Source organism: Callospermophilus lateralis, unplaced genomic scaffold, assembly GCF_048772815.1.
Source record: "Callospermophilus lateralis isolate mCalLat2 unplaced genomic scaffold, mCalLat2.hap1 Scaffold_89, whole genome shotgun sequence".
NCBI classification, from domain to species: Eukaryota; Metazoa; Chordata; class Mammalia; order Rodentia; family Sciuridae; genus Callospermophilus; species Callospermophilus lateralis.
Genome location: NW_027517018.1, coordinates 296,957 through 308,994, shown reverse-complemented (window position 1 = coordinate 308,994; position 12,038 = coordinate 296,957). Strand labels below are relative to the sequence as shown.

At 32.1% G+C, this 12,038-nt stretch overlaps 1 pseudogene; it reads right to left on the bottom strand.

Annotated features, from left to right (window-relative positions):
• Window positions 1–12,038, bottom strand: part of LOC143390065 (zinc finger protein 280D-like) — a 54,344-nt pseudogene that overhangs the window by 11,663 nt on the left and 30,643 nt on the right.

Sequence of the window (12,038 nt, the reverse complement as noted above, 5' to 3'; positions counted from 1 at the left end):
CTTGAGCCACATCCCCAGCCCCTGGAATAACTATTTTTAAAGATAAAAATCCACCCTGATAGAATAAAATATTCTCCTATTAAAGAAATACAAATGAAAATAATGTGGGTTCTGAAGGGGTTTCTTAACATAGTATAATGATAGGTACTTAAACAACATAAATTAAATGAATTAATGAAAAAGAATTCCAACGGTGGCATCATAACCAGAATAGTCTCTCCTTTTTACTGAACAAATGTATGTATAGATGGCCTGACAGATGAAGGACCATAGAAAGAAAACCAGATTCAATGAAGTTCCTAACATCACTGAAAATCCTCCAATAATGTTAGCTATTAATTAAAAAGCTACAGCTACTAGTTGAATAAAAGGTTAATAGTTTCAACTATCAATAAATTTAGGTACAGCTATTCCTCTATGAGCAGAAGCAGTAATCACTGGATTTCATCACAAAACGACAGCTTCTCTCAAAGTGACTAATTTGAAGAGGATATTCCTAATGAGGACATTTATTTGTATGCTAAATAAGCTTAAAACACTTAAAGTTTTATTTGAAAATCACCATTTTTAAATACCTATAGGGAAAAATAAAAAACAGAATAATTATTTTTCCAACAAACCTATCCTAATTTTATTAGTTTAATTAACCGTTCTTACAATTTAAGACCAGTAATTACTTGAGTTACTATGTTGGAAAATAACATCAGATAGTATCTTAGAAGTTCCTTACTGCTAGGTCCTTTTGGCTCTTTGAGGAGAAAAACTAGTTTCTAATAGGGATAACTTTGCTTCAAAACAAAAACTTCCTGTACTATAATTTTAGTTGTCAATTTACAGGTTTAACTCTTCTTACCTCATCATATGATTTACATAGGCTTTACTACAGCTAGTATTGTATCTGCAAAAGCTACAGTGGACATATGTAGGAAAATGGTTTGCAAAATCTTTTATTTCAGAACAGCACTCAATGCACTTGTGAATGCCTCGACAACACCTTGTGGAGACACAAAGAAAATGGTATAAATATATTTTAAAACAAAAGTAATCAGTAAGAGCCATATTACTATTCTAATTAACTAAAGTATAATGTTTTTATACTTAAATTTAAATTGGTATTGTATATTAGGAATAAAACATCACCTTAAGTTCCTCAATGCAGTATTAACTTTGATTTTTTTTATTGCTATTAGTCAATGTACTTTGTTTCTTTTGCATATTAGAGATTTTTTATTTGTATTTAGATTTACTTCCATTAGGCTTATTTCCATTAGGTTTATTTGCATTGTATTTGGTTGTATTAGGTTTACTTGTATTCGATTTTGTGGGATTTTTAGCAGTTATATTTTTAGTCCTTGGAGGTGAGAGCTGAAGGGTAGAAGTGCTTGCATTAATGGAAGGTTTAGGTGAAGATCCTGACTGAAGAGGTTCAACTGAAGCTCGAATAGTAACCTACAAGAATGCAGAATATATTTACTTCAAAAAAATCACTATATTACTATTAAAATATCACTGTACAAAAACCATTTAAACTTCAAGTATTTTGAAAGAGTACACATAAACTGCAATTGTATTTAGTCTTATTTACTCCAAATGTTCAAAACAAATAAATAAAGTTAAATTTGATATTTATTCACTTAATGTAAAATCAGTTATGTCTAAACACAGTTATTAATGAGTAATTAGGAGTTAATAAAAATTGTATGACTATCAAAAGAGCACATTTCATAGCTATTTTTATGCTGTGACATAATTTTTAAAAAATTCATATATATGTCTAAGTTTCACAAAGCTTGAAAAATAACTCTAGAAAGGCCGACTGATCTCACCCTTTCATAACTACAAAACAAATAGATCTATAGTAAATGTGACCTCTCCTTTATGGGCTCATTATCCTGGATTTATACTTATAAAATGTTATAAGAAAGAGTTAAATCAACTTTTTCCACTGTGTGAAGAATTTAATATTGAGACTTCTCTTAAAGGGAACTAACACAAAATTTATCATTTAGTGTTCAAAATAGAAAATATTCAATTATATCTCTTAGTTGACAATAGAAAGGTCAATTGCCTACCAACATTCTCATTGATCACTTGACTATACTCTCCTCATGCATGTGAGGAACAGACTATGATGAAGTCCTATGAAACATGTGCTTAGGTATTATACAAAAGCACTAGGTCAGGAATCAAAAGAACTGAGGTTGAATCTCACATTATGCCTTCCAAGCCATGTAATCTTGAGTAAATAAGATATCCTCTTTAAACTTCTTCATATCTAAAATACAGGGCACTATTTGCCTTTTCTACTCACTGAATGATTGTATGGATTAAATAATACAATGTATGAAAAGTACACTCAAAGCCTCATTCTAAGATGTTGTAACAACATTTAGTATCATTATCATTAATATTATTATTATTATTAAGGGGAAAAATGAGAGAGGACTGCACTGCTTACATTAGTGTTCTGCATGTCTAGTTCCAGCATGAAATGAATGGTTTGCAGGGAAGAATGCTGGATAGCTTCTCTTGCTCTAAGTCTTCAGAGCATGGCTTTATATTATTTTATTTAATTCAAGTACCAGACATACCCACATTCAAAGGTAAGTACCCAAAGCCAAATATAAATGTTTTGGGGGTTATTTCACTTTGGATTATCCATGCCTCTGTTTCCCTCCACTGGAGCAAATATTTAAGAGCTGACTGTACATAAAGAAGTTAGAGAAAACAGATGTATATAAGGCAAAAAGGGAAAAGCAAATTACAATCATCAGTATGCAGTCAGACATGTGTTTGCTCACTTAAAATACAATGCTGTCCAGCAGCAGTACTTGCTTCTCTGAGAGTAGACTAAATGATAACAATTTCAACAAACATCTGAGAACCTTTGGCATTCAAGGCACTATGCCACACACTGGGAATACAAAGATAAATAAAATAAGATTCCTGATATCAAGTCTCTTAGAGTTTAGCTTCTAAAACTGACATAGTTCAAAAATAGCCTATATAATATTGAAACAACCCCCTGATCCAAGGAACAGTTAAACTAGGTACACTTTTAATGAAGGAATGCCATTTCAACATAGTACCCACCACTGAACTCAATGGTTAAAGCTTTCCTTTCTAAGCATAAAAACAATGAAATCTAAAATTAGTCAATAAAAATATGAAGTCATTTTTAAAAAGTCATATTTAATAGATAAAACCAGGTTAGAGCTAATTTTTATTATACAAAATGTTAAAATATAACATATTTGAACTCACTTTTGTTCCAGGAGGCAATCCTTTTAGTTGTTTAGGTTTTATAAATGTTCGATGATGCTGTGTCTTATGATCCATTTTCTCCTTGCATGTCAAAAATTGCAGTCTACATTTTGTACAATGATGTATTCCTTTTTTCTATTGAGAAACAGAAAAAAGGAAAAATAACTTTTATAACCACAAAATTCTGTGTCCTGGAACTACTCTAACTTAATTTTAATTAAAGTTTATAATTTCTTATCATAGATAGTATTTTTAAAAACTTATATTACTATCAAATGTATTTGTTACTATATAGAGTCAAACATAAAAGTTCTATTAACAGGTTCAAATAGAAGTTATACCAAATGTATGAAAGCTTTTAATTATAAACTTAAATTATTTAAAAACATGATACTATGAAAATGAGCTAAACATGTTTTAATTTTAGAAAATATCAAAATCATTTTAAAATTTTGCTATTTTCAATCATTTGACAAGTTGGTAAAGTAAATTACACCCTCTAAACTCAAGTAAATCTAACTAGATATTTCAAAGGTTAAGTTACAAAAATGGTTATATAAAGCAATGTTGTCCAATAAAACTTCCTGCAATAACGAAATGCTCTAGAGCTTTCCTGTTCAACATGGTAATTACTAGCCATATAATGGTTACTGAGCACTTGAAACGTGTCAAATGAAAGTGAGGAGCTAAATATTTTAAATTTTATTTAATTAATTTACACAGGTAATTGTGGCCAGTGGCTACTACACTGGACAACATAGATATGGAGGCATAAAATATAACTGATCATAACCTATGTTTCAGTTGAAAACTCCCTGAGTTCCTCCTAATATCCTGGTCCTATCACATTCTACAGATGGGAAATAGAAGCCAAGAGAAATCTAAGTCCCTCTCCCATAGCTAGATAATAACAATGCTAGACTCCCTGATCCAGTGTTCTTCCTACTGTATAATATCAACTGAAACCTTTACACATTTATTCTCAATAATATAAAAATATATTTCATATACATATGCTTATAGTATATAGAAATTTAGAATAGCACATGCAAAATATCTTCTTCAAAGCTGTATCTCTGCCAGATACATCACTATTTCCCTTTAAATACAACCAACTCTTCATAAAATTTAAGGTAATACTTCTCTGAGGTAATATACAGAGAAGTATCTAGCAAAGTTACTAGCACACAGCAAACATTTCATTAAAAAAAAAAAAGCCAGACATAGAAATACAATATCACATATTCAGCTGGGTGTAATGCTCATTCCTGTATTCCCAGAATTTGGAAGGCTAAGGCAAGAGGATTTCAAGTTTGAGACCAGCCTCAGCTACTTAGCAAGACCCTGTCTCAAAAAATGAAAAGGGCTGGGGATATAGCTCAGTGGTGAAGTTTACTTGGGTTTAATTCCCAGTACCCTCCCCCCGAAAAAATCATATGTTCTCACTCATACATTCAAGATAAAAAAGTTGATCTCATGGGAAGTATATAAAGTGGTCACTAGAGGCTAGGAAGGGTGCAGGGATAGGGATGAGGGAGATCAGACACTGGAAAACAAAACACTTTGATAGGAAGAATAAGTTCTAGTGTCCAACAGCACGGCAGGGTGACTATGTTTATAATAATTTATATATTATTATAAAGAGCTAGAAGAGAGTTATGTGAATGTTCCCAACACAAATGATAAAACTGTTTGAGGGAAATGCTAATTACCTTAATTTGAACTTATACATTGTAAACATGTATTGAATTATAACTCTATTTCCAATAAATATGTATAATTGTTATATGTCAATTAAAATTTAAAAAATAGAAAATAGTTCTTCACAATGTCCAAAGCAATATGTAAGAACAACATGTTTGAATAATTTTAGCTGTATCTTAAGACTAGCAGTGTAGTGCACTATCTTATATCATAGATATAAGCAACTTAACACAAATTCACTTATAAAGTATTCAAAGAGAGGAGGAAAAAAGAGAGAAAAACTTGGCTAAGAAACAGATACCAGACAACAGGACAGAACAAAAGTTCACTAGAATTCATTTCCCAGAACTCTTTACTAGAATCACTTACTAGGTTACCTCATCCAGCTTCATGATTTGAAATACCACCTACCCAAATGCTTATGTGGCAATATTACTTGACATCTTATATGCTTCTCTATGGACAAACTAAACTCTAGGTTTCCTATATCTCTCTCCTACCATCCTAAATCTGTTCCTTGCTCAGTTTTCTCCATAGCTTAGAATATTAAAACTCCATTCTTATAAATGCTTAAGACAAAAAACTCAGTGTCCCCTCCTGCCCCCCCCCTTTAACACATTAATAAAACTGCCAACTTCACTTTCAAGACTACTGATAACATTCCTATTTGTCATTACCTCCAACCACTGCTACCATACTGGGGCAAGTTCCCCAGACTATGGTTTAAAAAAAAAACAATAAAACTTCTATCTTTCTTTCATGTCTTTTTCTGCCCTGTGATCTATTCTCTCCATGGTTGTCGGTAATTCTTGAAATATGCTAGGTCTCTCACTTAAAACCTTCCAGGAGCTTTCCAAAGTCCTGACTCTGGGTCCACACAAATTGGCCTGCATTCTGTTGCTACAACCTTATCTCCTACAATTCATCCTTCTATTAGTTAACTCTGCTCCAGCTTCAATGGCCTCCTTGCCAATCTTATTAGTAACTCTGGTTTATAATCACTTCATTGCCTACATAATGTTACCTCTCCCACATGGCTTACTCCTTAATTTCCTTTGAAGAGGCCCTTTAATGCCCATGCTGTATATAAAAGAGCAAACCCTCCTCCCCAGTGCTTGGCACTCCTTATTTTCCACATTTATTTCCTACCCACAATACTTATCACCAGCATATACAAACACACATTCACACAAATTTATTGTCTTTCTCCATTACAGTACCAATTCCTAAATCACACTGCTATATAATACCTAAAACAGTTCCTGACATACAGTAAGGCATCCTAAATAAATATATGTTGGATGACTAAATAGTGAAGCAGAAAGCAAGAGACTAATGCAGAAAAATACATGAGCGGCAGGTACAATTTAACTAGTTCAAATGACTGCTACTTCATTAAATGCATATTTATCCAAAATCCTGAGACAGGAAACATCAATCTATAATTCCCTGAGGTGGACTCAAGTCTTATACATCTCTGATGTTATGTACATATGCATTTTAATGAGCTAAGGGTGATGAAGATACGGTATCACAGTTTTTAATAACAACAATGTTCAATCAAAGATATAATGATCTATTCAGAGTATAGAAAAATAACTGTACTGAATTTTTTGATAGTCTTGAGGGATTTAAGGGTAATTCTTACTATATGTAATTTCTACCTTTAGATCTAATGCCAATGTAAAATCAACTCTGTGACAGCAGTAAAAACTAGTGCTCTAAAGTCATGTTCTGTCTTTGCCTTTTATGAGACAATGCAACATTAGGCAAGTTACTTTCACTAAAACCCTGTTTCCTCATTTATAAAACATATATAGGTTGTGAGGATTAAGTACCCTGATACCATATGGTGATTACTATATGTTAACTGCTTATTGTTTTATCTAATAAGCTTTTTTAATATATCAGAAATTCTTAAATTATTTTATAAAAGTCATATAAACTCGGTTGTTTGCTCTAAAATTACTCAAGACATAACAATATAATCTTTTAAAGAAACAATTACAAGTGAGGTCTTCAACATAATAAAATGAGACACAGAATCAACAATTTTTATTACCTGATATTGTACTGTCATCTGTTAAAAGTTTATAATTCTACTCAGTGAAGGTTTCCCAGTCTTTCATAAATAAGTATACATATTATAAATACATTGGAGGATGCCTGATGATCCTTCTTTCTTACTAATAGATTGCCCTATCTTTACTGCTGGCTATCTACTTCCCAGTCACACCCAAACAAAAAAAATTTAAAAGTTAGGAACCCATGGCAAGTCAAGATGGCTCCAGGCATGAAGGTTTGATTTTAAATAACATAGCCTAGGCTGGTGACACAACTTAGTAGCACATGCTCAGCATGTGCAAAGTCCTGCATTCAATGCCCTACACCACAAAAAAATAAATAGAATACATTGTACACCCCACACACTGGATCCACACATCTTATCATTATTTTCATGTCTATAACTCAATGTAGAGCTTAGTAAAGCATCTGGGGAAAGTTACATTAAAAAGCCTCAAAATAAAATAGTTTATACCTTACTCTCCCTTTTAAAATTAAAGGCTAAAGATGAAATACAGAATACGAAGGACAATGTTTCCCAAACTCTTTATCAAGAAATGTTAATAGGTATGTTCAAATAAAGTGTTCAGTGGTCAAATAAGTTTGGGAAATGATACATACTATATCTTTTGCTTGGAGATTTACAATGTCCATTAGCATATTAAAAGCTCTGAGAAGTCCTGTTTTAATAAACAGACAAACAAAACTGTTTAATTTTTTAAATCCAGGCATTTACCAAATTGATTTACCAGTGACAATACTGGGAGAACCCCTATTAACACCTGTTGGAATACTGTTGGGGGACCATTAAATAAAAGATCTTTCCAGAACGTCTCAAGGATGAGTGGTATCCCAGTCACAACACCAGCGATCCCAAATTCATTTGGAAATGCTACTTTTATCATCTTTCCCAATTAAAAATTACTACCTGATTTCATGATTATCTAACAACTGCATCTCATAGCAAGGTGAGTACCAATGGTGAATAAATTGGTGTGCCAGTTTAATTCATAATACGGAAATGCTTAATGAGTTGGAAAAACCTGATTATATGATCAGGTGCAATAAATCCATTAGGTTCTGATTTTGACAAAAACACTGGTGTATCAACATTTTTAGCATAAACAGGGATAATTTAAGTGCTTCAGGAAAAAAAAACACAATAAGCATAACATCAGAATTCCAAGCACTAATGCTGAGTTCCAAAAATTACACAGCAGAACTGGCAGAAGTAATCCAGGAAAGAAGTTAGGATCTAAACACAGTTCTCTGGCAGAATTCATACATCAATCCATCAACAGCTTCCTTTGCCTTGTAGCTGTGAAGGATGAACCTAGGTCAATGAAAACACATTTTCTCATAATAACAGAGCTTTAGAAAGTGGAAATAAAGTTTGAAAAGGAATAGGAAAACAAGGTATGTATCCACAATCTTTTTTTTTCCTCAGTTCAAAGTAATATTCCCCCCATCCTGCTTCTTGAAAACTCCTTCAAAATCATTCCCAGATCTACTCTTAGGACCTTACTATCTGCCACTTGCTTATTTCACTCACCTTCTCTCTTGTTTTTATTCCCCCTCAATCCTTGGTTGCCTATTTCTAATCATTTTTCACAATTTTATTTATGGTCTTTATTTATGGTCTACACCATCACTGGAAAGGAGATAAGGAAAGAACTGGAAGTTTCACAAATAATTCAACATAAATTATAAATTTAATTGGGTTATTTGGAACAACTCTGCTTCATTTGCAGAATAAAACTAATCAGTGTTTCAAGACTTAACCTGTTTTTTCACTAAGATAATATGAACAAACAGGAATTAGAAAATCTCACCTGATGTTTCATATAATGATGCATATAGGGTGTTGCGATTTTAATAATTTTGAGGCAGAAAGGACACAGCAAGTTCTTAGTGTTTTCATGGGATGTTATAAAGTGAGTTTCCACATCAGAAAATGATGATGATCTATAATTGCAAACCTAGAAATAGAAAGAAGGTTTTGTTTGATTCAAAAATTTATAACTGATGTGCAATTACAAAGCAAATTATGGATCATTTGTTTAGAAGAACACTGTGTACTACTACTCTTGCTGATGCCTATACACGCAAAAATTCCACTAACAGAAGCACCAAAAAAAAAAAACCCAGAAATTATCTTTCAAAATTAAAGAATTCTTCTCAAAACATAACTAGGTTATGTGCTTTTTAGCAGATCGTTCATCTATCACTGCCTTGACTGAAATTTTCAAATTTTGGCACCTCCTGTCCTATAAAGTGCTTTTTCTGCTACAAAAACAGCACTCTTCTTTAGATTGTAAATGGACCCCACACTATGGTGGTGGCAATCAATCTTTTATTTTTTTGTCTTCCTATTCCTTCAAATTCTGGAAAAATACTGGTCACAAAACATTAGCTAGGGTTCTTTATAACTAACAGCATTTCAAATTTCCCTTGTATACACCTACATTCTTCCCTATATGGTAAGACATGTCCATATGTATGTCTAGCTGGGCTCTTCTTTGACTACCACAGATGTAAGCAAGCAACAGTCTGTGGGCCAAATGCAGCTCACTGCCTACCCCTCATATAATGAATGAGTTATGCCTTCCACTAATAAATTATTTATAAGAGGGACTTTAATTTTGGTAACCAATTTACCTAAATGATTAAAGAATAAAACACTGATATATTTTATGACACATGAAAGTTCTATGGAATCAAATTTCAATGTCTATATATAAAATTTTACTGGAACATGCCCTTGTACTACTATGGCAGAGTTGCTAATTTCCAACAATGACAGTAAACCATCAAAACCTGAAATATTTCCTGAAAAAAATGTATTGACCTCTGGGTTAATGGGCTTAAATCTTGTAGTTAAAACACAAACACACCACTTAAAAGAACACAATAAAAATGTGTATGTACATGCAGATATATGGCATTTCACCGGGTTTATGATTATCCTTCATATGTTGTAAAAGAACATGTTCTGTTTCAAATGATAATTCACAGATTTTACAAATGGCTAAAAGTGAGAGGGGGGAAACGGTATTACATTTTAAGATATAAAAAATTATTTTACAAATTTATATAAATAGTGGTAGTAACAGCAGCAGAAGCAGAAGTGATCAATCATATAGTTTGTTAACTGGTTGCCAAGCACATTCCTAAACACTTCACCTAAATTAACTCACTTGATTCCTATAACAGCATATGAGGAAGGCATTTCTATTATCCTCATTTTTCAAGAGTTCATGTCTCAATTCTTATAGCTATAACAAAAGGAGGATCGGGTATTTAAACTCAAGCTACTTAGCTTCAAAATCTGATTTTAACTACAACCGTAGTTACTTAAAGTTTAAATGAAGAACACTGATTTTGCATTTGATATATATGATTTGAGGCTTCTGAATCCCCAATATGTATTGCCCAGATTATGCCAAGGAAATTACTATAATGAATTACTTGCCAGAGGGACTTTAATTTTAGTAACGAATTTTATTTCAAAATTTCTAAAAGTTAAAACTTAATTTTTCCATTTTGCCCCCAAATTCCAGAGTCTATTTCTTATTTTTCTTACAGAGTTACTCAGGTTTTCTCAGAGTTTCTATCTTCAAATTCAATAATATTCAACATTTAAATGAAACTGCAACTTACTAGAAAATTCATGGGGCGTATGTGTACTTTCAATGTGACACTGCAGCTGAAATGGTGTGGGAAACTGATGGTAGCAGTGCTGGCAGGTGGTGTGGTTTTCCCAGCTTTCACTGCTCTGCTTCTCAAGTTCCAAATGATGTTTCATGTGGTTCATAAACCTATAAATGATTGTCAACAGGTGCAAAAATTCAGATTTAAAAACAAAATCTCACCAATCTCTGAGTCTTAATCTCAAAAATACCAAGTATTACTCAAAATCCAAAATGTCTTAAAAGTCCTCTAGAAAAGAGTATATTTTAAATATTGCCTTTTCAGTGATTTTTTTCAAATTTATTTCAAAATAATCAAAATATCACTCATTTTCTAACTCAATCATTACTTCAGATTATTTTTAAAAATTTAAGGTAAAAGAGCAGGCTTGTTTTTTATACCTTAAATACTATTTTTAGTTTAAAATAAAACACTGAAAGAAAGGAAACCCTAGCACCAAAAGCAGCTAGAGTCATGAGAGAAATCTTTTAAGACTGTGAAGACATATAATAGATTCCAGCTGCTTAAAAGACAAATTACTGGTATTTTTACTTGTGTCTTGGTTTCTAAATGCATGTAATAGCAATTTTAATGCTTAAAATTACAAGAACTTTTTTTTTAATGATACTGGCTTACTGTTAGCACATACTGTTTATTTTAACTTGCAGACTGTGCCCTTTATAAAAAAGGTCCATTTTTCAGTTTTACATTCTGCTATTTCAGCTTCCCTAAAAGGCTCCTTATGAAAAGAAACTATGACCTTCAACAGCAGAGAGTGTAGTATAAATGAGAATACTTATTTAGAAGAGCTTACTGAAGCTTTTTGCTGAATTTGAAAATAAAAGTTATTCAATCAAAACAACAATTTTTGGACTGGTCAGCTATTTACAATTACTCATTTTGAAGCCATATAAGAAATAATCTTGCAACTATTAATATTGATGATAATGTCATCAATCTGGATAACTATCATCAAGAAGGTTATAACATATATCTCTTTTTTTACACCTCTACCACACTACTCTTTACAGCAAGTTATGATACACCTTAAAATATCTTTCTTCTTTGGCTTTAACACAAGCTCTACAACACCTACCAGAAAAGTCCTAGTCTTGGTTAAGTATTTACATATGCAAAGCCAATATCTTTTAGCTCAAAATCATAAGCACTTAAGTATATTTATATAAAGGATCCTTTAATCAGCTAGTTATTTTTCTCAATTATTAAATAAGCCCAATCTGGAGTTCATATTTTTCAAATGAACAAATGGAAATGGGAGAAACTAAAAGGGCAAATTTTTTGGAATCATGTTCACA